The sequence below is a fragment of the Rana temporaria genome, unplaced genomic scaffold (genome assembly GCF_905171775.1).
Source record: "Rana temporaria unplaced genomic scaffold, aRanTem1.1, whole genome shotgun sequence".
Lineage (NCBI taxonomy): Eukaryota > Metazoa > Chordata > Amphibia > Anura > Ranidae > Rana > Rana temporaria.
In genome coordinates, this window is record NW_024404825.1 from 1 (window position 1) to 23171 (window position 23171).

Consider the following 23171-nt stretch of genomic DNA (forward strand, 5'->3'; position numbering starts at 1 on the left):
AGAAGTCCAATGCGCTATCCATTGCGCCACAGAGCCCTCTCTGAGGATGTTGTCAGAGGACCTTGCCTGAGGAACTATCCAAGTCGTAGCAAATAAACACATCCGAATACTGGTCGCTACTAAATAATAGGGATGAGCTCAAGATCTGGTCCAGATACAGTTTAAGATTGAAATCTACCTGCTTGGGCATGTGCCTTAGTGCTAGATCGTTTGATCTTTAGGTGGGAACCGAAGCTCATGTTAAGTAGCAGTATTTGTACCGTTGATGAGTTGCTGGAGAAAGGAAAAGCTCCGCTATTAGGTAATGGCAGGAAAGACTTCCCTGAAGAGATGAGTTTCCAGGGATCACCTGAGGCATACATAGTGGGAAATAGCCATATAGATTGGAGTAGGGAATTTGAGAGGATGGGAGAGCCCCTGGGGAAATCCCAGAGGCCAGCATGGGAGGAAGTGTTGAGGGAGCTAGCAAACAGGAGTTCTTGGAAGGAGAGAAAAGAGTAGGGAGTTGCAATAGTCAAGGCGAGAGATATCAAGGGAGTGAAGTGGACGTTTGGTGGTGTCATTGGTTAAGATGGGGCATTCTTTGGAATTCTTATTGAGGTGAAGGTAGCAAGATTTGGACAGTAAATGGTTGTCGGGCTGACACAAGAGGACACAGTAAAGAATTAGTGCCTGCACCTGGCATGAGGGAAGGGAACAATAGAATGCAGGTTAGCTTACCTATCCCTCTCATTGCTCTGAATTCAACGGGGTACCTCCAATTTTGCTGATATCAACGCTCAAGAGAAGCCTGAACCACTATGCGCTATCATTAACTTTTTACGGCAAATCCTCTTCACTACAGCTCCCTTATGAATGGAATCCATTACTTTATAGCATTAGAGCAGCATCACTATGAACAAGAACTATATAAAACCGACTCTGGTGGGACTCGAACCCACAACCTTTGAATTACTACACCAGCTAGAAGTCCAATGCGCTATCCATTGCGCCACAGAGCCCTCTCTGAGGATGCTGTCAGAGGACCTTGCCTGAGGAACTATCCAAGTCATAGCAAATAAACACATCCGAATACTGGTCGCTACTAAATAATAGGGATGAGCTCAAGATCTGGTCCAGATACAGTTTAAGATTGAAATCTACCTGCTTGGGCATGTGCCTTAGTGCTAGATCGTTTGATCTTTAGGTGGGAACCGAAGCTCATGTTAAGTAGCAGTATTTGTACCGTTGATGAGTTGCTGGAGAAAGGAAAAGCTCCGCTATTAGGTAATGGCAGGAAAGACTTCCCTGAAGAGATGAGTTTCCAGGGATCACCTGAGGCATACATAGTGGGAAATAGCCATATAGATTGGAGTAGGGAATTTGAGAGGATGGGAGAGCCCCTGGGGAAATCCCAGAGGCCAGCATGGGAGGAAGTGTTGAGGGAGCTAGCAAACAGGAGTTCTTGGAAGGAGAGAAAAGAGTAGGGAGTTGCAATAGTCAAGGCGAGAGATATCAAGGGAGTGAAGTGGACGTTTGGTGGTGTCATTGGTTAAGATGGGGCATTCTTTGGAATTCTTATTGAGGTGAAGGTAGCAAGATTTGGACAGTAAATGGTTGTGGGGCTGACAAAAGAGGACACAGTAAAGAATTAGTGCCTGCACCTGGCATGAGGGAAGGGAACAATAGAATGCAGGTTAGCTTACCTATCCCTCTCATTGCTCTGAATTCCACGGGGTACCTCCAATTTTGCTGATATCAATGCTCAAGAGAAGCCTGAACCACTATGCGCTATCATTAACTTTTTACGGCAAATCCTCTTCACTACAGCTCCCTTATGAATGGAATCCATTACTTTATAGCATTAGAGCAGCATCACTATGAACAAGACTATATAAAACCAACTCTGGTGGGACTCGAACCCACAACCTTTGAATTACTACACCAGCTAGAAGTCCAATGCGCTATCCATTGCGCCACAGAGCCCTCTCTGAGGATGCTGTCAGAGGACCTTGCCTGAGGAACTATCCAAGTCATAGCAAATAAACACATCCGAATACTGGTCGCTACTAAATAATAGGGATGAGCTCAAGATCTGGTCCAGATACAGTTTAAGATTGAAATCTACCTGCTTGGGCATGTGCCTTAGTGCTAGATCGTTTGATCTTTAGGTGGGAACCGAAGCTCATGTTAAGTAGCAGTATTTGTACCGTTGATGAGTTGCTGGAGAAAGGAAAAGCTCCGCTATTAGGTAATGGCAGGAAAGACTTCCCTGAAGAGATGAGTTTCCAGGGATCACCTGAGGCATACATAGTGGGAAATAGCCATATAGATTGGAGTAGGGAATTTGAGAGGATGGGAGAGCCCCTGGGGAAATCCCAGAGGCCAGCATGGGAGGAAGTGTTGAGGGAGCTAGCAAACAGGAGTTCTTGGAAGGAGAGAAAAGAGTAGGGAGTTGCAATAGTCAAGGCGAGAGATATCAAGGGAGTGAAGTGGACGTTTGGTGGTGTCATTGGTTAAGATGGGGCATTCTTTGGAATTCTTATTGAGGTGAAGGTAGCAAGATTTGGACAGTAAATGGTTGTCGGGCTGACACAAGAGGACACAGTAAAGAATTAGTGCCTGCACCTGGCATGAGGGAAGGGAACAATAGAATGCAGGTTTGCTTACCTATCCCTCTCATTGCTCTGAATTCCACGGGGTACCTCTAATTTTGCTGATATCAACGCTCAAGAGAAGCCTGAACCACTATGCGCTATCATTAACTTTTTACGGCAAATCCTCTTCACTACAGCTCCCTTATGAATGGAATCCATTACTTTATAGCATTAGAGCAGCATCACTATGAACAAGGACTATATAAAACCGACTCTGGTGGGACTCGAACCCACAACCTTTGAATTACTACACCAGCTAGAAGTCCAATGCGCTATCCATTGCGCCACAGAGCCCTCTCTGAGGATGCTGTCAGAGGACCTTGCCTGAGGAACTATCCAAGTCATAGCAAATAAACACATCCGAATACTGGTCGCTACTAAATAATAGGGATGAGCTCAAGATCTGGTCCAGATACAGTTTAAGATTGAAATCTACCTGCTTGGGCATGTGCCTTAGTGCTAGATCGTTTGATCTTTAGGTGGGAACCGAAGCTCATGTTAATTAGCAGTATTTGTACCGTTGATGAGTTGCTGGAGAAAGGAAAAGCTCCGCTATTAGGTAATGGCAGGAAAGACTTCCCTGAAGAGATGAGTTTCCAGGGATCACCTGAGGCATACATAGTGGGAAATAGCCATATAGATTGGAGTAGGGAATTTGAGAGGATGGGAGAGCCCCTGGGGAAATCCCAGAGGCCAGCATGGGAGGAAGTGTTGAGGGAGCTAGCAAACAGGAGTTCTTGGAAGGAGAGAAAAGAGTAGGGAGTTGCAATAGTCAAGGCGAGAGATATCAAGGGAGTGAAGTGGACGTTTGGTGGTGTCATTGGTTAAGATGGGGCATTCTTTGGAATTCTTATTGAGGTGAAGGTAGCAAGATTTGGACAGTAAATGGTTGTGGGGCTGACAAAAGAGGACACAGTAAAGAATTAGTGCCTGCACCTGGCATGAGTGAAGGGAACAATAGAATGCAGGTTAGCTTACCTATCCCTCTCATTGCTCTGAATTCCACGGGGTACCTCCAATTTTGCTGATATCAATGCTCAAGAGTAGCCTGAACCACTATGCGCTATCATTAACTTTTTACGGCAAATCCTCTTCACTACAGCTCCCTTATGAATGGAATCCATTACTTTATAGCATTAGAGCAGCATCACTATGAACAAGAACTATATAAAACCGACTCTGGTGGGACTCGAACCCACAACCTTTGAATTACTACACCAGCTAGAAGTCCAATGCGCTATCCATTGCGCCACAGAGCCCTCTCTGAGGATGCTGTCAGAGGACCTTGCCTGAGGAACTATCCAAGTCGTAGCAAATAAACACATCCGAATACTGGTCGCTACTAAAAAATAGGGATGAGCTCAAGATCTGGTCCAGATACAGTTTAAGATTGAAATCTACCTGCTTGGGCATGTGCCTTAGTGCTAGATCGTTTGATCTTTAGGTGGGAACCGAAGCTCATGTTAATTAGCAGTATTTGTACCGTTGATGAGTTGCTGGAGAAAGGAAAAGCTCCGCTATTAGGTAATGGCAGGAAAGACTTCCCTGAAGAGATGAGTTTCCAGGGATCACCTGAGGCATACATAGTGGGAAATAGCCATATAGATTGGAGTAGGGAATTTGAGAGGATGGGAGAGCCCCTGGGGAAATCCCAGAGGCCAGCATGGGAGGAAGTGTTGAGGGAGCTAGCAAACAGGAGTTCTTGGAAGGAGAGAAAAGAGTAGGGAGTTGCAATAGTCAAGGCGAGAGATATCAAGGGAGTGAAGTGGACGTTTGGTGGTGTCATTGGTTAAGATGGGGCATTCTTTGGAATTCTTATTGAGGTGAAGGTAGCAAGATTTGGACAGTAAATGGTTGTCGGGCTGACACAAGAGGACACAGTAAAGAATTAGTGCCTGCACCTGGCATGAGGGAAGGGAACAATAGAATGCAGGTTAGCTTACCTATCCCTCTCATTGCTCTGCATTCCACGGGGTACCTCCAATTTTGCTGATATCAACGCTCCAGTGAAGCCTGAACCACTATGCGCTATCATTAACTTTTTACGGCAAATCCTCTTCACTACAGCTCCCTTATGAATGGAATCCATTACTTTATAGCATTAGAGCAGCATCACTATGAACAAGAACTATATAAAACCGACTCTGGTGGGACTCGAACCCACAACCTTTGAATTACTACACCAGCTAGAAGTCCAATGCGCTATCCATTGCGCCACAGAGCCCTCTCTGAGGATGCTGTCAGAGGACCTTGCCTGAGGAACTATCCAAGTCATAGCAAATAAACACATCCGAATACTGGTCGCTACTAAATAATAGGGATGAGCTCAAGATCTGGTCCAGATACAGTTTAAGATTGAAATCTACCTGCTTGGGCATGTGCCTTAGTGCTAGATCGTTTGATCTTTAGGTGGGAACCGAAGCTCATGTTAAGTAGCAGTATTTGTACCGTTGATGAGTTGCTGGAGAAAGGAAAAGCTCCGCTATTAGGTAATGGCAGGAAAGACTTCCCTGAAGAGATGAGTTTCCAGGGATCACCTGAGGCATACATAGTGGGAAATAGCCATATAGATTGGAGTAGGGAATTTGAGAGGATGGGAGAGCCCCTGGGGAAATCCCAGAGGCCAGCATGGGAGGAAGTGTTGAGGGAGCTAGCAAACAGGAGTTCTTGGAAGGAGAGAAAAGAGTAGGGAGTTGCAATAGTCAAGGCGAGAGATATCAAGGGAGTGAAGTGGACGTTTGGTGGTGTCATTGGTTAAGATGGGGCATTCTTTGGAATTCTTATTGAGGTGAAGGTAGCAAGATTTGGACAGTAAATGGTTGTGGGGCTGACAAAAGAGGACACAGTAAAGAATTAGTGCCTGCACCTGGCATGAGGGAAGGGAACAATAGAATGCAGGTTAGCTTACCTATCCCTCTCATTGCTCTGAATTCCACGGGGTACCTCCAATTTTGCTGATATCAACGCTCCAGTGAAGCCTGAACCACTATGCGCTATCATTAACTTTTTATGGCAAATCCTCTTCACTACAGCTCTCTTATGAATGGAATCCATTACTTTATAGCATTAGAGCAGCATCACTATGAACAAGAACTATATAAAACCGACTCTGGTGGGACTCGAACCCACAACCTTTGAATTACTACACCAGCTAGAAGTCCAATGCGCTATCCATTGCGCCACAGAGCCCTCTCTGAGGATGCTGTCAGAGGACCTTGCCTGAGGAACTATCCAAGTCATAGCAAATAAACACATCCGAATACTGGTCGCTACTAAATAATAGGGATGAGCTCAAGATCTGGTCCAGATACAGTTTAAGATTGAAATCTACCTGCTTGGGCATTTGCCTTAGTGCTAGATCGTTTGATCTTTAGGTGGGAACCGAAGCTCATGTTAATTAGCAGTATTTGTACCGTTGATGAGTTGCTGGAGAAAGGAAAAGCTCCGCTATTAGGTAATGGCAGCAAAGACTTCCCTGAAGAGATGAGTTTCCAGGGATCACCTGAGGCATACATAGTGGGAAATAGCCATATAGATTGGAGTAGGGAATTTGAGAGGATGGGAGAGCCCCTGGGGAAATCCCAGAGGCCAGCATGGGAGGAAGTGTTGAGGGAGCTAGCAAACAGGAGTTCTTGGAAGGAGAGAAAAGAGTAGGGAGTTGCAATAGTCAAGGCGAGAGATATCAAGGGAGTGAAGTGGACGTTTGGTGGTGTCATTGGTTAAGATGGGGCATTCTTTGGAATTCTTATTGAGGTGAAGGTAGCAAGATTTGGACAGTAAATGGTTGTGGGGCTGACAAAAGAGGACACAGTAAAGAATTAGTGCCTGCACCTGGCATGAGTGAAGGGAACAATAGAATGCAGGTTAGCTTACCTATCCCTCTCATTGATCTGAATTCCACGGGGTACCTCCAATTTTGCTGATATCAATGCTCAAGAGTAGCCTGAACCACTATGCGCTATCATTAACTTTTTACGGCAAATCCTCTTCACTACAGCTCCCTTATGAATGGAATCCATTACTTTATAGCATTAGAGCAGCATCACTATGAACAAGGACTATATAAAACCGACTCTGGTGGGACTCGAACCCACAACCTTTGAATTACTACACCAGCTAGAAGTCCAATGCGCTATCCATTGCGCCACAGAGCCCTCTCTGAGGATGCTGTCAGAGGACCTTGCCTGAGGAACTATCCAAGTCATAGCAAATAAACACATCCGAATACTGGTCGCTACTAAATAATAGGGATGAGCTCAAGATCTGGTCCAGATACAGTTTAAGATTGAAATCTACCTGCTTGGGCATGTGCCTTAGTGCTAGATCGTTTGATCTTTAGGTGGGAACCGAAGCTCATGTTAATTAGCAGTATTTGTACCGTTGATGAGTTGCTGGAGAAAGGAAAAGCTCCGCTATTAGGTAATGGCAGCAAAGACTTCCCTGAAGAGATGAGTTTCCAGGGATCACCTGAGGCATACATAGTGGGAAATAGCCATATAGATTGGAGTAGGGAATTTGAGAGGATGGGAGAGCCCCTGGGGAAATCCCAGAGGCCAGCATGGGAGGAAGTGTTGAGGGAGCTAGCAAACAGGAGTTCTTGGAAGGAGAGAAAAGAGTAGGGAGTTGCAATAGTCAAGGCGAGAGATATCAAGGGAGTGAAGTGGACGTTTGGTGGTGTCATTGGTTAAGATGGGGCATTCTTTGGAATTCTTATTGAGGTGAAGGTAGCAAGATTTGGACAGTAAATGGTTGTGGGGCTGACAAAAGAGGACACAGTAAAGAATTAGTGCCTGCACCTGGCATGAGGGAAGGGAACAATAGAATGCAGGTTAGCTTACCTATCCCTCTCATTGCTCTGAATTCCACGGGGTACCTCCAATTTTGCTGATATCAATGCTCCAGTGAAGCCTGAACCACTATGCGCTATCATTAACTTTTTACGGCAAATCCTCTTCACTACAGCTCCCTTATGAATGGAATCCATTACTTTATAGCATTAGAGCAGCATCACTATGAACAAGGACTATATAAAACCGACTCTGGTGGGACTCAAACCCACAACCTTTGAATTACTACACCAGCTAGAAGTCCAATGCGCTATCCATTGCACCACAGAGCCCTCTCTGAGGATGCTGTCAGAGGACCTTGCCTGAGGAACTATCCAAGTCATAGCAAATAAACACATCCGAATACTGGTCGCTACTAAATAATATGGATGAGCTCAAGATCTGGTCCAGATACAGTTTAAGATTGAAATCTACCTGCTTGGGCATGTGCCTTAGTGCTAGATCGTTTGATCTTTAGGTGGGAACCGAAGCTCATGTTAAGTAGCAGTATTTGTACCGTTGATGAGTTGCTGGAGAAAGGAAAAGCTCCGCTATTAGGTAATGGCAGGAAAGACTTCCCTGAAGAGATGAGTTTCCAGGGATCACCTGAGGCATACATAGTGGGAAATAGCCATATAGATTGGAGTAGGGAATTTGAGAGGATGGGAGAGCCCCTGGGGAAATCCCAGAGGCCAGCATGGGAGGAAGTGTTGAGGGAGCTAGCAAACAGGAGTTCTTGGAAGGAGAGAAAAGAGTAGGGAGTTGCAATAGTCAAGGCGAGAGATATCAAGGGAGTGAAGTGGACGTTTGGTGGTGTCATTGGTTAAGATGGGGCATTCTTTGGAATTCTTATTGAGGTGAAGGTAGCAAGATTTGGACAGTAAATGGTTGTGGGGCTGACAAAAGAGGACACAGTAAAGAATTAGTGCCTGCACCTGGCATGAGTGAAGGGAACAATAGAATGCAGGTTAGCTTACCTATCCCTCTCATTGATCTGAATTCCACGGGGTACCTCCAATTTTGCTGATATCAATGCTCAAGAGTAGCCTGAACCACTATGCGCTATCATTAACTTTTTATGGCAAATCCTCTTCACTACAGCTCCCTTATGAATGGAATCCATTACTTTATAGCATTAGAGCAGCATCACTATGAACAAGACTATATAAAACCGACTCTGGTGGGACTCGAACCCACAACCTTTGAATTACTACACCAGCTAGAAGTCCAATGCGCTATCCATTGCGCCACAGAGCCCTCTCTGAGGATGCTGTCAGAGGACCTTGCCTGAGGAACTATCCAAGTCATAGCAAATAAACACATCCGAATACTGGTCGCTACTAAATAATAGGGATGAGCTCAAGATCTGGTCCAGATACAGTTTAAGATTGAAATCTACCTGCTTGGGCATGTGCCTTAGTGCTAGATCGTTTGATCTTTAGGTGGGAACCGAAGCTCATGTTAAGTAGCAGTATTTGTACCGTTGATGAGTTGCTGGAGAAAGGAAAAGCTCCGCTATTAGGTAATGGCAGGAAAGACTTCCCTGAAGAGATGAGTTTCCAGGGATCACCTGAGGCATACATAGTGGGAAATAGCCATATAGATTGGAGTAGGGAATTTGAGAGGATGGGAGAGCCCCTGGGGAAATCCCAGAGGCCAGCATGGGAGGAAGTGTTGAGGGAGCTAGCAAACAGGAGTTCTTGGAAGGAGAGAAAAGAGTAGGGAGTTGCAATAGTCAAGGCGAGAGATATCAAGGGAGTGAAGTGGACGTTTGGTGGTGTCATTGGTTAAGATGGGGCATTCTTTGGAATTCTTATTGAGGTGAAGGTAGCAAGATTTGGACAGTAAATGGTTGTGGGGCTGACAAAAGAGGACACAGTAAAGAATTAGTGCCTGCACCTGGCATGAGGGAAGGGAACAATAGAATGCAGGTTTGCTTACCTATCCCTCTCATTGCTCTGAATTCCACGGGGTACCTCTAATTTTGCTGATATCAACGCTCAAGAGAAGCCTGAACCACTATGCGCTATCATTAACTTTTTACGGCAAATCCTCTTCACTACAGCTCCCTTATGAATGGAATCCATTACTTTATAGCATTAGAGCAGCATCACTATGAACAAGAACTATATAAAACCGACTCTGGTGGGACTCGAACCCACAACCTTTGAATTACTACACCAGCTAGAAGTCCAATGCGCTATCCATTGCGCCACAGAGCCCTCTCTAAGGATGCTGTCAGAGGACCTTGCCTGAGGAACTATCCAAGTCATAGCAAATAAACACATCCGAATACTGGTCGCTACTAAATAATAGGGATGAGCTCAAGATCTGGTCCAGATACAGTTTAAGATTGAAATCTACCTGCTTGGGCATGTGCCTTAGTGCTAGATCTTTTGATCTTTAGGTGGGAACCGAAGCTCATGTTAAGTAGCAGTATTTGTACCGTTGATGAGTTGCTGGAGAAAGGAAAAGCTCAGCTATTAGGTAATGGCAGGAAAGACTTCCCTGAAGAGATGAGTTTCCAGAGATCACCTGAGGCATACATAGTGGGGAAATAGCCATATAGATTGGAGTAGGGAATTTGAGAGGATGGGAGAGCCCCTGGGGAAATCCCAGAGGCCAGCATGGGAGGAAGTGTTGAGGGAGCTAGCAAACAGGAGTTCTTGGAAGGAGAGAAAAGAGTAGGGAGTTGCAATAGTCAAGGCGAGAGATATCAAGGGAGTGAAGTGGACGTTTGGTGGTGTCATTGGTTAAGATGGGGCATTCTTTGGAATTCTTATTGAGGTGAAGGTAGCAAGATTTGGACAGTAAATGGTTGTGGGGCTGACAAAAGAGGACACAGTAAAGAATTAGTGCCTGCACCTGGCATGAGGGAAGGGAACAATAGAATGCAGGTTAGCTTACCTATCCCTCTCATTGCTCTGAATTCCACGGGGTACCTCTAATTTTGCTGATATCAACGCTCAAGAGAAGCCTGAACCACTATGCGCTATCATTAACTTTTTACGGCAAATCCTCTTCACTACAGCTCCCTTATGAATGGAATCCATTACTTTATAGCATTAGAGCAGCATCACTATGAACAAGGACTATATAAAACTGACTCTGGTGGGACTCGAACCCACAACCTTTGAATTACTACACCAGCTAGAAGTCCAATGCGCTATCCATTGCGCCACAGAGCCCTCTCTGAGGATGCTGTCAGAGGACCTTGCCTGAGGAACTATCCAAGTCATAGCAAATAAACACATCCGAATACTGGTCGCTACTAAATAATAGGGATGAGCTCAAGATCTGGTCCAGATACAGTTTAAGATTGAAATCTACCTGCTTGGGCATGTGCCTTAGTGCTAGATCGTTTGATCTTTAGGTGGGAACCGAAGCTCATGTTAAGTAGCAGTATTTGTACCGTTGATGAGTTGCTGGAGAAAGGAAAAGCTCCGCTATTAGGTAATGGCAGCAAAGACTTCCCTGAAGAGATGAGTTTCCAGGGATCACCTGAGGCATACATAGTGGGAAATAGCCATATAGATTGGAGTAGGGAATTTGAGAGGATGGGAGAGCCCCTGGGGAAATCCCAGAGGCCAGCATGGGAGGAAGTGTTGAGGGAGCTAGCAAACAGGAGTTCTTGGAAGGAGAGAAAAGAGTAGGGAGTTGCAATAGTCAAGGCGAGAGATATCAAGGGAGTGAAGTGGACGTTTGGTGGTGTCATTGGTTAAGATGGGGCATTCTTTGGAATTCTTATTGAGGTGAAGGTAGCAAGATTTGGACAGTAAATGGTTGTGGGGCTGACAAAAGAGGACACAGTAAAGAATTAGTGCCTGCACCTGGCATGAGGGAAGGGAACAATAGAATGCAGGTTAGCTTACCTATCCCTCTCATTGATCTGAATTCCACGGGGTACCTCCAATTTTGCTGATATCAATGCTCAAGAGTAGCCTGAACCACTATGCGCTATCATTAACTTTTTATGGCAAATCCTCTTCACTACAGCTCCCTTATGAATGGAATCCATTACTTTATAGCATTAGAGCAGCATCACTATGAACAAAAACTATATAAAACCGACTCTGGTGGGACTCGAACCCACAACCTTTGAATTACTACACCAGCTAGAAGTCCAATGCGCTATCCATTGCGCCACAGAGCCCTCTCTGAGGATGCTGTCAGAGGACCTTGCCTGAGGAACTATCCAAGTCATAGCAAATAAACACATCCGAATACTGGTCGCTACTAAATAATAGGGATGAGCTCAAGATCTGGTCCAGATACAGTTTAAGATTGAAATCTACCTGCTTGGGCATGTGCCTTAGTGCTAGATCGTTTGATCTTTAGGTGGGAACCGAAGCTCATGTTAATTAGCAGTATTTGTACCGTTGATGAGTTGCTGGAGAAAGGAAAAGCTCCGCTATTAGGTAATGGCAGGAAAGACTTCCCTGAAGAGATGAGTTTCCAGGGATCACCTGAGGCATACATAGTGGGAAATAGCCATATAGATTGGAGTAGGGAATTTGAGAGGATGGGAGAGCCCCTGGGGAAATCCCAGAGGCCAGCATGGGAGGAAGTGTTGAGGGAGCTAGCAAACAGGAGTTCTTGGAAGGAGAGAAAAGAGTAGGGAGTTGCAATAGTCAAGGCGAGAGATATCAAGGGAGTGAAGTGGACGTTTGGTGGTGTCATTGGTTAAGATGGGGCATTCTTTGGAATTCTTATTGAGGTGAAGGTAGCAAGATTTGGACAGTAAATGGTTGTGGGGCTGACAAAAGAGGACACAGTAAAGAATTAGTGCCTGCACCTGGCATGAGGGAAGGGAACAATAGAATGCAGGTTAGCTTACCTATCCCTCTCATTGCTCTGAATTCCACGGGGTACCTCTAATTTTGCTGATATCAACGCTCAAGAGAAGCCTGAACCACTATGCGCTATCATTAACTTTTTACGGCAAATCCTCTTCACTACAGCTCCCTTATGAATGGAATCAATTACTTTATAGCATTAGAGCAGCATCACTATGAACAAGGACTATATAAAACCGACTCTGGTGGGACTCGAACCCACAACCTTTGAATTACTACACCAGCTAGAAGTCCAATGCGCTATCCATTGCGCCACAGAGCCCTCTCTGAGGATGCTGTCAGAGGACCTTGCCTGAGGAACTATCCAAGTCATAGCAAATAAACACATCCGAATACTGGCTGCTACTAAATAATAGGGATGAGCTCAAGATCTGGTCCAGATACAGTTTAAGATTGAAATCTACCTGCTTGGGCATGTGCCTTAGTGCTAGATCGTTTGATCTTTAGGTGGGAACCGAAGCTCATGTTAAGTAGCAGTATTTGTACCGTTGATGAGTTGCTGGAGAAAGGAAAAGCTCCGCTATTAGGTAATGGCAGGAAAGACTTCCCTGAAGAGATGAGTTTCCAGGGATCACCTGAGGCATACATAGTGGGAAATAGCCATATAGATTGGAGTAGGGAATTTGAGAGGATGGGAGAGCCCCTGGGGAAATCCCAGAGGCCAGCATGGGAGGAAGTGTTGAGGGAGCTAGCAAACAGGAGTTCTTGGAAGGAGAGAAAAGAGTAGGGAGTTGCAATAGCCAAGGCGAGAGATATCAAGGGAGTGAAGTGGACGTTTGGTGGTGTCATTGGTTAAGATGGGGCATTCTTTGGAATTCTTATTGAGGTGAAGGTAGCAAGATTTGGACAGTAAATGGTTGTGGGGCTGACAAAAGAGGACACAGTAAAGAATTAGTGCCTGCACCTGGCATGAGGGAAGGGAACAATAGAATGCAGGTTAGCTTACCTATCCCTCTCATTGATCTGAATTCCACGGGGTACCTCCAATTTTGCTGATATCAACGCTCAAGAGTAGCCTGAACCACTATGCGCTATCATTAACTTTTTATGGCAAATCCTCTTCACTACAGCTCCCTTATGAATGGAATCCATTACTTTATAGCATTAGAGCAGCATCACTATGAACAAGAACTATATAAAACCGACTCTGGTGGGACTCGAACCCACAACCTTTGAATTACTACACCAGCTAGAAGTCCAATGCGCTATCCATTGCGCCACAGAGCCCTCTCTGAGGATGCTGTCAGAGGACCTTGCCTGAGGAACTATCCAAGTCATAGCAAATAAACACATCCGAATACTGGTCGCTACTAAATAATAGGGATGAGCTCAAGATCTGGTCCAGATACAGTTTAAGATTGAAATCTACCTGCTTGGGCATGTGCCTTAGTGCTAGATCGTTTGATCTTTAGGTGGGAACCGAAGCTCATGTTAATTAGCAGTATTTGTACCGTTGATGAGTTGCTGGAGAAAGGAAAAGCTCCGCTATTAGGTAATGGCAGGAAAGACTTCCCTGAAGAGATGAGTTTCCAGGGATCACCTGAGGCATACATAGTGGGAAATAGCCATATAGATTGGAGTAGGGAATTTGAGAGGATGGGAGAGCCCCTGGGGAAATCCCAGAGGCCAGCATGGGAGGAAGTGTTGAGGGAGCTAGCAAACAGGAGTTCTTGGAAGGAGAGAAAAGAGTAGGGAGTTGCAATAGTCAAGGCGAGCGATATCAAGGGAGTGAAGTGGACGTTTGGTGGTGTCATTGGTTAAGATGGGGCATTCTTTGGAATTCTTATTGAGGTGAAGGTAGCAAGATTTGGACAGTAAATGGTTGTGGGGCTGACAAAAGAGGACACAGTAAAGAATTAGTGCCTGCACCTGGCATGAGTGAAGGGAACAATAGAATGCAGGTTAGCTTACCTATCCCTCTCATTGCTCTGAATTCCACGGGGTACCTCCAATTTTGCTGATATCAACGCTCCAGTGAAGCCTGAACCACTATGCGCTATCATTAACTTTTTACGGCAAATCCTCTTCACTACAGCTCCCTTATGAATGGAATCCATCTTATAGCATTAGAGCAGCATCACTATGAACAAGACTATATAAAACCAACTCTGGTGGGACTCGAACCCACAACCTTTGAATTACTACACCAGCTAGAAGTCCAATGCGCTATCCATTGCGCCACAGAGCCCTCTCTGAGGATGCTGTCAGAGGACCTTGCCTGAGGAACTATCCAAGTCATAGCAAATAAACACATCCGAATACTGGTCGCTACTAAATAATAGGGATGAGCTCAAGATCTGGTCCAGATACAGTTTAAGATTGAAATCTACCTGCTTGGGCATGTGCCTTAGTGCTAGATCGTTTGATCTTTAGGTGGGAACCGAAGCTCATGTTAATTAGCAGTATTTGTACCGTTGATGAGTTGCTGGAGAAAGGAAAAGCTCCGCTATTAGGTAATGGCAGGAAAGACTTCCCTGAAGAGATGAGTTTCCAGGGATCACCTGAGGCATACATAGTGGGAAATAGCCATATAGATTGGAGTAGGGAATTTGAGAGGATGGGAGAGCCCCTGGGGAAATCCCAGAGGCCAGCATGGGAGGAAGTGTTGAGGGAGCTAGCAAACAGGAGTTCTTGGAAGGAGAGAAAAGAGTAGGGAGTTGCAATAGTCAAGGCGAGAGATATCAAGGGAGTGAAGTGGACGTTTGGTGGTGTCATTGGTTAAGATGGGGCATTCTTTGGAATTCTTATTGAGGTGAAGGTAGCAAGATTTGGACAGTAAATGGTTGTCGGGCTGACAAAAGAGGACACAGTAAAGAATTAGTGCCTGCACCTGGCATGAGGGAAGGGAACAATAGAATGCAGGTTAGCTTACCTATCCCTCTCATTGCTCTGCATTCCACGGGGTACCTCCAATTTTGCTGATATCAACGCTCCAGTGAAGCCTGAACCACTATGCGCTATCATTAACTTTTTACGGCAAATCCTCTTCACTACAGCTCCCTTATGAATGGAATCCATTACTTTATAGCATTAGAGCAGCATCACTATGAACAAGGACTATATAAAACCGACTCTGGTGGGACTCGAACCCACAACCTTTGAATTACTACACCAGCTAGAAGTCCAATGCGCTATCCATTGCGCCACAGAGCCCTCTCTGAGGATGCTGTCAGAGGACCTTGCCTGAGGAACTATCCAAGTCATAGCAAATAAACACATCCGAATACTGGTCGCTACTAAATAATAGGGATGAGCTCAAGATCTGGTCCAGATACAGTTTAAGATTGAAATCTACCTGCTTGGGCATGTGCCTTAGTGCTAGATCGTTTGATCTTTAGGTGGGAACCGAAGCTCATGTTAAGTAGCAGTATTTGTACCGTTGATGAGTTGCTGGAGAAAGGAAAAGCTCCGCTATTAGGTAATGGCAGGAAAGACTTCCCTGAAGAGATGAGTTTCCAGGGATCACCTGAGGCATACATAGTGGGAAATAGCCATATAGATTGGAGTAGGGAATTTGAGAGGATGGGAGAGCCCCTGGGGAAATCCCAGAGGCCAGCATGGGAGGAAGTGTTGAGGGAGCTAGCAAACAGGAGTTCATGGAAGGAGAGAAAAGAGTAGGGAGTTGCAATAGTCAAGGCGAGAGATATCAAGGGAGTGAAGTGGACGTTTGGTGGTGTCATTGGTTAAGATGGGGCATTCTTTGGAATTCTTATTGAGGTGAAGGTAGCAAGATTTGGACAGTAAATGGTTGTCGGGCTGACATAAGAGGACACAGTAAAGAATTAGTGCCTGCACCTGGCATGAGGGAAGGGAACAATAGAATGCAGGTTAGCTTACCTATCCCTCTCATTGCTCTGCATTCCACGGGGTACCTCCAATTTTGCTGATATCAACGCTCCAGTGAAGCCTGAACCACTATGCGCTATCATTAACTTTTTACGGCAAATCCTCTTCACTACAGCTCCCTTATGAATGGAATCCATTACTTTATAGCATTAGAGCAGCATCACTATGAACAAGGACTATATAAAACCGACTCTGGTGGGACTCGAACCCACAACCTTTGAATTACTACACCAGCTAGAAGTCCAATGCGCTATCCATTGCGCCACAGAGCCCTCTCTGAGGATGCTGTCAGAGGACCTTGCCTGAGGAACTATCCAAGTCATAGCAAATAAACACATCCGAATACTGGTCGCTACTAAATAATAGGGATGAGCTCAAGATCTGGTCCAGATACAGTTTAAGATTGAAATCTACCTGCTTGGGCATGTGCCTTAGTGCTAGATCGTTTGATCTTTAGGTGGGAACCGAAGCTCATGTTAAGTAGCAGTATTTGTACCGTTGATGAGTTGCTGGAGAAAGGAAAAGCTCCGCTATTAGGTAATGGCAGGAAAGACTTCCCTGAAGAGATGAGTTTCCAGGGATCACCTGAGGCATACATAGTGGGAAATAGCCATATAGATTGGAGTAGGGAATTTGAGAGGATGGGAGAGCCCCTGGGGAAATCCCAGAGGCCAGCATGGGAGGAAGTGTTGAGGGAGCTAGCAAACAGGAGTTCTTGGAAGGAGAGAAAAGAGTAGGGAGTTGCAATAGTCAAGGCGAGAGATATCAAGGGAGTGAAGTGGACGTTTGGTGGTGTCATTGGTTAAGATGGGGCATTCTTTGGAATTCTTATTGAGGTGAAGGTAGCAAGATTTGGACAGTAAATGGTTGTGGGGCTGACAAAAGAGGACACAGTAAAGAATTAGTGCCTGCACCTGGCATGAGGGAAGGGAACAATAGAATGCAGGTTAGCTTACCTATCCCTCTCATTGCTCTGAATTCCATGGGGTACCTCCAATTTTGCTGATATCAACGCTCCAGTGAAGCCTGAACCACTATGCGCTATCATTAACTTTTTACGGCAAATCCTCTTCACTACAGCTCCCTTATGAATGGAATCCATTACTTTATAGCATTAGAGCAGCATCACTATGAACAAGGACTATATAAAACCAACTCTGGTGGGACTCGAACCCACAACCTTTGAATTACTACACCAGCTAGAAGTCCAATGCGCTATCCATTGCGCCACAGAGCCCTCTCTGAGGATGCTGTCAGAGGACCTTGCCTGAGGAACTATCCAAGTCATAGCAAATAAACACATCCGAATACTGGTCGCTACTAAATAATAGGGATGAGCTCAAGATCTGGTCCAGATACAGTTTAAGATTGAAATCTACCTGCTTGGGCATGTGCCTTAGTGCTAGATCTTTTGATCTTTAGGTGGGAACCGAAGCTCATGTTAAGTAGCAGTATTTGTACCGTTGATGAGTTGCTGGAGAAAGGAAAAGCTCCGCTATTAGGTAATGGCAGGAAAGACTTCCCTGAAGAGATGAGTTTCCAGGGATCACCTGAGGCATACATAGTGGGAAATAGCCATATAGATTGGAGTAGGGAATTTGAGAGGATGGGAGAGCCCCTGGGGAAATCCCAGAGGCCAGCATGGGAGGAAGTGTTGAGGGAGCTAGCAAACAGGAGTTCTTGGAAGGAGAGAAAAGAGTAGGGAGTTGCAATAGTCAAGGCGAGAGATATCAAGGGAGTGAAGTGGACGTTTGGTGGTGTCATTGGTTAAGATGGGGCATTCTTTGGAATTCTTATTGAGGTGAAGGTAGCAAGATTTGGACAGTAAATGGTTGTGGGGCTGACAAAAGAGGACACAGTAAAGAATTAGTGCCTGCACCTGGCATGAGTGAAGGGAACAATAGAATGCAGGTTAGCTTACCTATCCCTCTCATTGCTCTGAATTCCACGGGGTACCTCCAATTTTGCTGATATCAACGCTCAAGTGAAGCCTGAACCACTATGCGCTATCATTAACTTTTTACGGCAAATCCTCTTCACTACAGCTCCCTTATGAATGGAATCAATTACTTTATAGCATTAGAGCAGCATCACTATGAACAAGGACTATATAAAACCGACTCTGGTGGGACTCGAACCCACAACCTTTGAATTACTACACCAGCTAGAAGTCCAATGCGCTATCCATTGCGCCACAGAGCCCTCTCTGAGGATGCTGTCAGAGGACCTTGCCTGAGGAACTATCCAAGTCATAGCAAATAAACACATCCGAATACTGGTCGCTACTAAATAATAGGGATGAGCTCAAGATCTGGTCCAGATACAGTTTAAGATTGAAATCTACCTGCTTGGGCATTTGCCTTAGTGCTAGATCGTTTGATCTTTAGGTGGGAACCGAAGCTCATGTTAATTAGCAGTATTTGTACCGTTGATGAGTTGCTGGAGAAAGGAAAAGCTCCGCTATTAGGTAATGGCAGGAAAGACTTCCCTGAAGAGATGAGTTTCCAGAGATCACCTGAGGCATACATAGTGGGAAATAGCCATATAGATTGGAGTAGGGAATTTGAGAGGATGGGAGAGCCCCTGGGGAAATCCCAGAGGCCAGCATGGGAGGAAGTGTTGAGGGAGCTAGCAAACAGGAGTTCTTGGAAGGAGAGAAAAGAGTAGGGAGTTGCAATAGTCAAGGCGAGAGATATCAAGGGAGTGAAGTGGACGTTTGGTGGTGTCATTGGTTAAGATGGGGCATTCTTTGGAATTCTTATTGAGGTGAAGGTAGCAAGATTTGGACAGTAAATGGTTGTGGGGCTGACAAAAGAGGACACAGTAAAGAATTAGTGCCTGCACCTGGCATGAGGGAAGGGAACAATAGAATGCAGGTTAGCTTACCTATCCCTCTCATTGCTCTGAATTCCACGGGGTACCTCCAATTTTGCTGATATCAACGCTCCAGTGAAGCCTGAACCACTATGCGCTATCATTAACTTTTTACGGCAAATCCTCTTCACTACAGCTCCCTTATGAATGGAATCCATTACTTTATAGCATTAGAGCAGCATCACTATGAACAAGAACTATATAAAACCGACTCTGGTGGGACTCGAACCCACAACCTTTGAATTACTACACCAGCTAGAAGTCCAATGCGCTATCCATTGCGCCACAGAGCCCTCTCTGAGGATGTTGTCAGAGGACCTTGCCTGAGGAACTATCCAAGTCGTAGCAAATAAACACATCCGAATACTGGTCGCTACTAAATAATAGGGATGAGCTCAAGATCTGGTCCAGATACAGTTTAAGATTGAAATCTACCTGCTTGGGCATGTGCCTTAGTGCTAGATCGTTTGATCTTTAGGTGGGAACCGAAGCTCATGTTAATTAGCAGTATTTGTACCGTTGATGAGTTGCTGGAGAAAGGAAAAGCTCCGCTATTAGGTAATGGCAGCAAAGACTTCCCTGAAGAGATGAGTTTCCAGGGATCACCTGAGGCATACATAGTGGGAAATAGCCATATAGATTGGAGTAGGGAATTTGAGAGGATGGGAGAGCCCCTGGGGAAATCCCAGAGGCCAGCATGGGAGGAAGTGTTGAGGGAGCTAGCAAACAGGAGTTCTTGGAAGGAGAGAAAAGAGTAGGGAGTTGCAATAGTCAAGGCGAGAGATATCAAGGGAGTGAAGTGGACGTTTGGTGGTGTCATTGGTTAAGATGGGGCATTCTTTGGAATTCTTATTGAGGTGAAGGTAGCAAGATTTGGACAGTAAATGGTTGTGGGGCTGACAAAAGAGGACACAGTAAAGAATTAGTGCCTGCACCTGGCATGAGTGAAGGGAACAATAGAATGCAGGTTAGCTTACCTATCCCTCTCATTGCTCTGAATTCCACGGGGTACCTCCAATTTTGCTGATATCAACGCTCCAGTGAAGCCTGAACCACTATGCGCTATCATTAACTTTTTACGGCAAATCCTCTTCACTACAGCTCCCTTATGAATGGAATCCATTACTTTATAGCATTAGAGCAGCATCACTATGAACAAGGACTATATAAAACCGACTCTGGTGGGACTCGAACCCACAACCTTTGAATTACTACACCAGCTAGAAGTCCAATGCGCTATCCATTGCGCCACAGAGCCCTCTCTGAGGATGCTGTCAGAGGACCTTGCCTGAGGAACTATCCAAGTCATAGCAAATAAACACATCCGAATACTGGTCGCTACTAAATAATAGGGATGAGCTCAAGATCTGGTCCAGATACAGTTTAAGATTGAAATCTACCTGCTTGGGCATGTGCCTTAGTGCTAGATCGTTTGATCTTTAGGTGGGAACCGAAGCTCATGTTAATTAGCAGTATTTGTACCGTTGATGAGTTGCTGGAGAAAGGAAAAGCTCCGCTATTAGGTAATGGCAGGAAAGACTTCCCTGAAGAGATGAGTTTCCAGGGATCACCTGAGGCATACATAGTGGGAAATAGCCATATAGATTGGAGTAGGGAATTTGAGAGGATGGGAGAGCCCCTGGGGAAATCCCAGAGGCCAGCATGGGAGGAAGTGTTGAGGGAGCTAGCAAACAGGAGTTCTTGGAAGGAGAGAAAAGAGTAGGGAGTTGCAATAGTCAAGGCGAGAGATATCAAGGGAGTGAAGTGGACGTTTGGTGGTGTCATTGGTTAAGATGGGGCATTCTTTGGAATTCTTATTGAGGTGAAGGTAGCAAGATTTGGACAGTAAATGGTTGTGGGGCTGACAAAAGAGGACACAGTAAAGAATTAGTGCCTGCACCTGGCATGAGGGAAGGGAACAATAGAATGCAGGTTAGCTTACCTATCCCTCTCATTGCTCTGCATTCCACGGGGTACCTCCAATTTTGCTGATATCAACGCTCCAATGAAGCCTGAACCACTATGCGCTATCATTAACTTTTTACGGCAAATCCTCTTCACTACAGCTCCCTTATGAATGGAATCCATTACTTTATAGCATTAGAGCAGCATCACTATGAACAAGGACTATATAAAACCGACTCTGGTGGGACTCGAACCCACAACCTTTGAATTACTACACCAGCTAGAAGTCCAATGCGCTATCCATTGCGCCACAGAGCCCTCTCTGAGGATGCTGTCAGAGGACCTTGCCTGAGGAACTATCCAAGTCATAGCAAATAAACACATCCGAATACTGGCTGCTACTAAATAATAGGGATGAGCTCAAGATCTGGTCCAGATACAGTTTAAGATTGAAATCTACCTGCTTGGGCATGTGCCTTAGTGCTAGATCGTTTGATCTTTAGGTGGGAACCGAAGCTCATGTTAAGTAGCAGTATTTGTACCGTTGATGAGTTGCTGGAGAAAGGAAAAGCTCCGCTATTAGGTAATGGCAGGAAAGACTTCCCTGAAGAGATGAGTTTCCAGGGATCACCTGAGGCATACATAGTGGGAAATAGCCATATAGATTGGAGTAGGGAATTTGAGAGGATGGGAGAGCCCCTGGGGAAATCCCAGAGGCCAGCATGGGAGGAAGTGTTGAGGGAGCTAGCAAACAGGAGTTCTTGGAAGGAGAGAAAAGAGTAGGGAGTTGCAATAGTCAAGGCGAGAGATATCAAGGGAGTGAAGTGGACGTTTGGTGGTGTCATTGGTTAAGATGGGGCATTCTTTGGAATTCTTATTGAGGTGAAGGTAGCAAGATTTGGACAGTAAATGGTTGTGGGGCTGACAAAAGAGGACACAGTAAAGAATTAGTGCCTGCACCTGGCATGAGGGAAGGGAACAATAGAATGCAGGTTAGCTTACCTATCCCTCTCATTGCTCTGAATTCCACGGGGTACCTCCAATTTTGCTGATATCAACGCTCAAGAGAAGCCTGAACCACTATGCGCTATCATTAACTTTTTACGGCAAATCCTCTTCACTACAGCTCCCTTATGAATGGAATCAATTACTTTATAGCATTAGAGCAGCATCACTATGAACAAGGACTATATAAAACCGACTCTGGTGGGACTCGAACCCACAACCTTTGAATTACTACACCAGCTAGAAGTCCAATGCGCTATCCATTGCGCCACAGAGCCCTCTCTGAGGATGCTGTCAGAGGACCTTGCCTGAGGAACTATCCAAGTCATAGCAAATAAACACATCCGAATACTGGTCGCTACTAAATAATAGGGATGAGCTCAAGATCTGGTCCAGATACAGTTTAAGATTGAAATCTACCTGCTTGGGCATGTGCCTTAGTGCTAGATCGTTTGGTCTTTAGGTGGGAACCGAAGCTCATGTTAATTAGCAGTATTTGTACCGTTGATGAGTTGCTGGAGAAAGGAAAAGCTCCGCTATTAGGTAATGGCAGCAAAGACTTCCCTGAAGAGATGAGTTTCCAGGGATCACCTGAGGCATACATAGTGGGAAATAGCCATATAGATTGGAGTAGGGAATTTGAGAGGATGGGAGAGCCCCTGGGGAAATCCCAGAGGCCAGCATGGGAGGAAGTGTTGAGGGAGCTAGCAAACAGGAGTTCTTGGAAGGAGAGAAAAGAGTAGGGAGTTGCAATAGTCAAGGCGAGAGATATCAAGGGAGTGAAGTGGACGTTTGGTGGTGTCATTGGTTAAGATGGGGCATTCTTTGGAATTCTTATTGAGGTGAAGGTAGCAAGATTTGGACAGTAAATGGTTGTGGGGCTGACAAAAGAGGACACAGTAAAGAATTAGTGCCTGCACCTGGCATGAGTGAAGGGAACAATAGAATGCAGGTTAGCTTACCTATCCCTCTCATTGCTCTGAATTCCACGGGGTACCTCCAATTTTGCTGATATCAACGCTCCAGTGAAGCCTGAACCACTATGCGCTATCATTAACTTTTTACGGCAAATCCTCTTCACTACAGCTCCCTTATGAATGGAATCCATTACTTTATAGCATTAGAGCAGCATCACTATGAACAAGAACTATATAAAACCGACTCTGGTGGGACTCGAACCCACAACCTTTGAATTACTACACCAGCTAGAAGTCCAATGCGCT

The 23171-nt window shown here is 45.3% G+C and overlaps 22 non-coding genes across 22 annotated transcripts; all 22 read right to left on the reverse strand.

Annotated features, from left to right (window-relative positions):
- Positions 1-916: 916 nt before the first annotated feature.
- TRNAR-UCU lies at positions 917-1001 on the reverse strand. The gene is given in 2 exon segments: positions 917-952; positions 965-1001. It is a non-coding gene; the product is annotated as a tRNA-Arg (tRNA).
- An 879-nt stretch (positions 1002-1880) lies between these two features.
- Positions 1881-1965, reverse strand: TRNAR-UCU. Its single transcript is given in 2 exon segments — positions 1881-1916; positions 1929-1965. It is a non-coding gene; the product is annotated as a tRNA-Arg (tRNA).
- An 880-nt stretch (positions 1966-2845) lies between these two features.
- On the reverse strand, positions 2846-2930 carry TRNAR-UCU. Its single transcript is given in 2 exon segments — positions 2846-2881; positions 2894-2930. It is a non-coding gene; the product is annotated as a tRNA-Arg (tRNA).
- Positions 2931-3810: 880 nt separating this feature from the next.
- Positions 3811-3895, reverse strand: TRNAR-UCU. Its single transcript is given in 2 exon segments — positions 3811-3846; positions 3859-3895. It is a non-coding gene; the product is annotated as a tRNA-Arg (tRNA).
- Positions 3896-4775: 880 nt separating this feature from the next.
- Positions 4776-4860, reverse strand: TRNAR-UCU. Its single transcript is given in 2 exon segments — positions 4776-4811; positions 4824-4860. It is a non-coding gene; the product is annotated as a tRNA-Arg (tRNA).
- An 880-nt stretch (positions 4861-5740) lies between these two features.
- On the reverse strand, positions 5741-5825 carry TRNAR-UCU. Its single transcript is given in 2 exon segments — positions 5741-5776; positions 5789-5825. It is a non-coding gene; the product is annotated as a tRNA-Arg (tRNA).
- Positions 5826-6705: 880 nt separating this feature from the next.
- TRNAR-UCU lies at positions 6706-6790 on the reverse strand. Its single transcript is given in 2 exon segments — positions 6706-6741; positions 6754-6790. It is a non-coding gene; the product is annotated as a tRNA-Arg (tRNA).
- Positions 6791-8634: 1844 nt separating this feature from the next.
- TRNAR-UCU lies at positions 8635-8719 on the reverse strand. Its single transcript is given in 2 exon segments — positions 8635-8670; positions 8683-8719. It is a non-coding gene; the product is annotated as a tRNA-Arg (tRNA).
- An 880-nt stretch (positions 8720-9599) lies between these two features.
- On the reverse strand, positions 9600-9684 carry TRNAR-UCU. Its single transcript is given in 2 exon segments — positions 9600-9635; positions 9648-9684. It is a non-coding gene; the product is annotated as a tRNA-Arg (tRNA).
- An 881-nt stretch (positions 9685-10565) lies between these two features.
- TRNAR-UCU lies at positions 10566-10650 on the reverse strand. Its single transcript is given in 2 exon segments — positions 10566-10601; positions 10614-10650. It is a non-coding gene; the product is annotated as a tRNA-Arg (tRNA).
- An 880-nt stretch (positions 10651-11530) lies between these two features.
- TRNAR-UCU lies at positions 11531-11615 on the reverse strand. The gene is given in 2 exon segments: positions 11531-11566; positions 11579-11615. It is a non-coding gene; the product is annotated as a tRNA-Arg (tRNA).
- Positions 11616-12495: 880 nt separating this feature from the next.
- On the reverse strand, positions 12496-12580 carry TRNAR-UCU. Its single transcript is given in 2 exon segments — positions 12496-12531; positions 12544-12580. It is a non-coding gene; the product is annotated as a tRNA-Arg (tRNA).
- Positions 12581-13460: 880 nt separating this feature from the next.
- On the reverse strand, positions 13461-13545 carry TRNAR-UCU. The gene is given in 2 exon segments: positions 13461-13496; positions 13509-13545. It is a non-coding gene; the product is annotated as a tRNA-Arg (tRNA).
- An 876-nt stretch (positions 13546-14421) lies between these two features.
- Positions 14422-14506, reverse strand: TRNAR-UCU. Its single transcript is given in 2 exon segments — positions 14422-14457; positions 14470-14506. It is a non-coding gene; the product is annotated as a tRNA-Arg (tRNA).
- Positions 14507-15386: 880 nt separating this feature from the next.
- Positions 15387-15471, reverse strand: TRNAR-UCU. Its single transcript is given in 2 exon segments — positions 15387-15422; positions 15435-15471. It is a non-coding gene; the product is annotated as a tRNA-Arg (tRNA).
- An 880-nt stretch (positions 15472-16351) lies between these two features.
- On the reverse strand, positions 16352-16436 carry TRNAR-UCU. The gene is given in 2 exon segments: positions 16352-16387; positions 16400-16436. It is a non-coding gene; the product is annotated as a tRNA-Arg (tRNA).
- Positions 16437-17316: 880 nt separating this feature from the next.
- On the reverse strand, positions 17317-17401 carry TRNAR-UCU. Its single transcript is given in 2 exon segments — positions 17317-17352; positions 17365-17401. It is a non-coding gene; the product is annotated as a tRNA-Arg (tRNA).
- Positions 17402-18281: 880 nt separating this feature from the next.
- On the reverse strand, positions 18282-18366 carry TRNAR-UCU. Its single transcript is given in 2 exon segments — positions 18282-18317; positions 18330-18366. It is a non-coding gene; the product is annotated as a tRNA-Arg (tRNA).
- Positions 18367-19246: 880 nt separating this feature from the next.
- TRNAR-UCU lies at positions 19247-19331 on the reverse strand. Its single transcript is given in 2 exon segments — positions 19247-19282; positions 19295-19331. It is a non-coding gene; the product is annotated as a tRNA-Arg (tRNA).
- Positions 19332-20211: 880 nt separating this feature from the next.
- Positions 20212-20296, reverse strand: TRNAR-UCU. Its single transcript is given in 2 exon segments — positions 20212-20247; positions 20260-20296. It is a non-coding gene; the product is annotated as a tRNA-Arg (tRNA).
- Positions 20297-21176: 880 nt separating this feature from the next.
- Positions 21177-21261, reverse strand: TRNAR-UCU. The gene is given in 2 exon segments: positions 21177-21212; positions 21225-21261. It is a non-coding gene; the product is annotated as a tRNA-Arg (tRNA).
- An 880-nt stretch (positions 21262-22141) lies between these two features.
- On the reverse strand, positions 22142-22226 carry TRNAR-UCU. Its single transcript is given in 2 exon segments — positions 22142-22177; positions 22190-22226. It is a non-coding gene; the product is annotated as a tRNA-Arg (tRNA).
- Between the last annotated feature and the right edge of the window lie 945 nt (positions 22227-23171).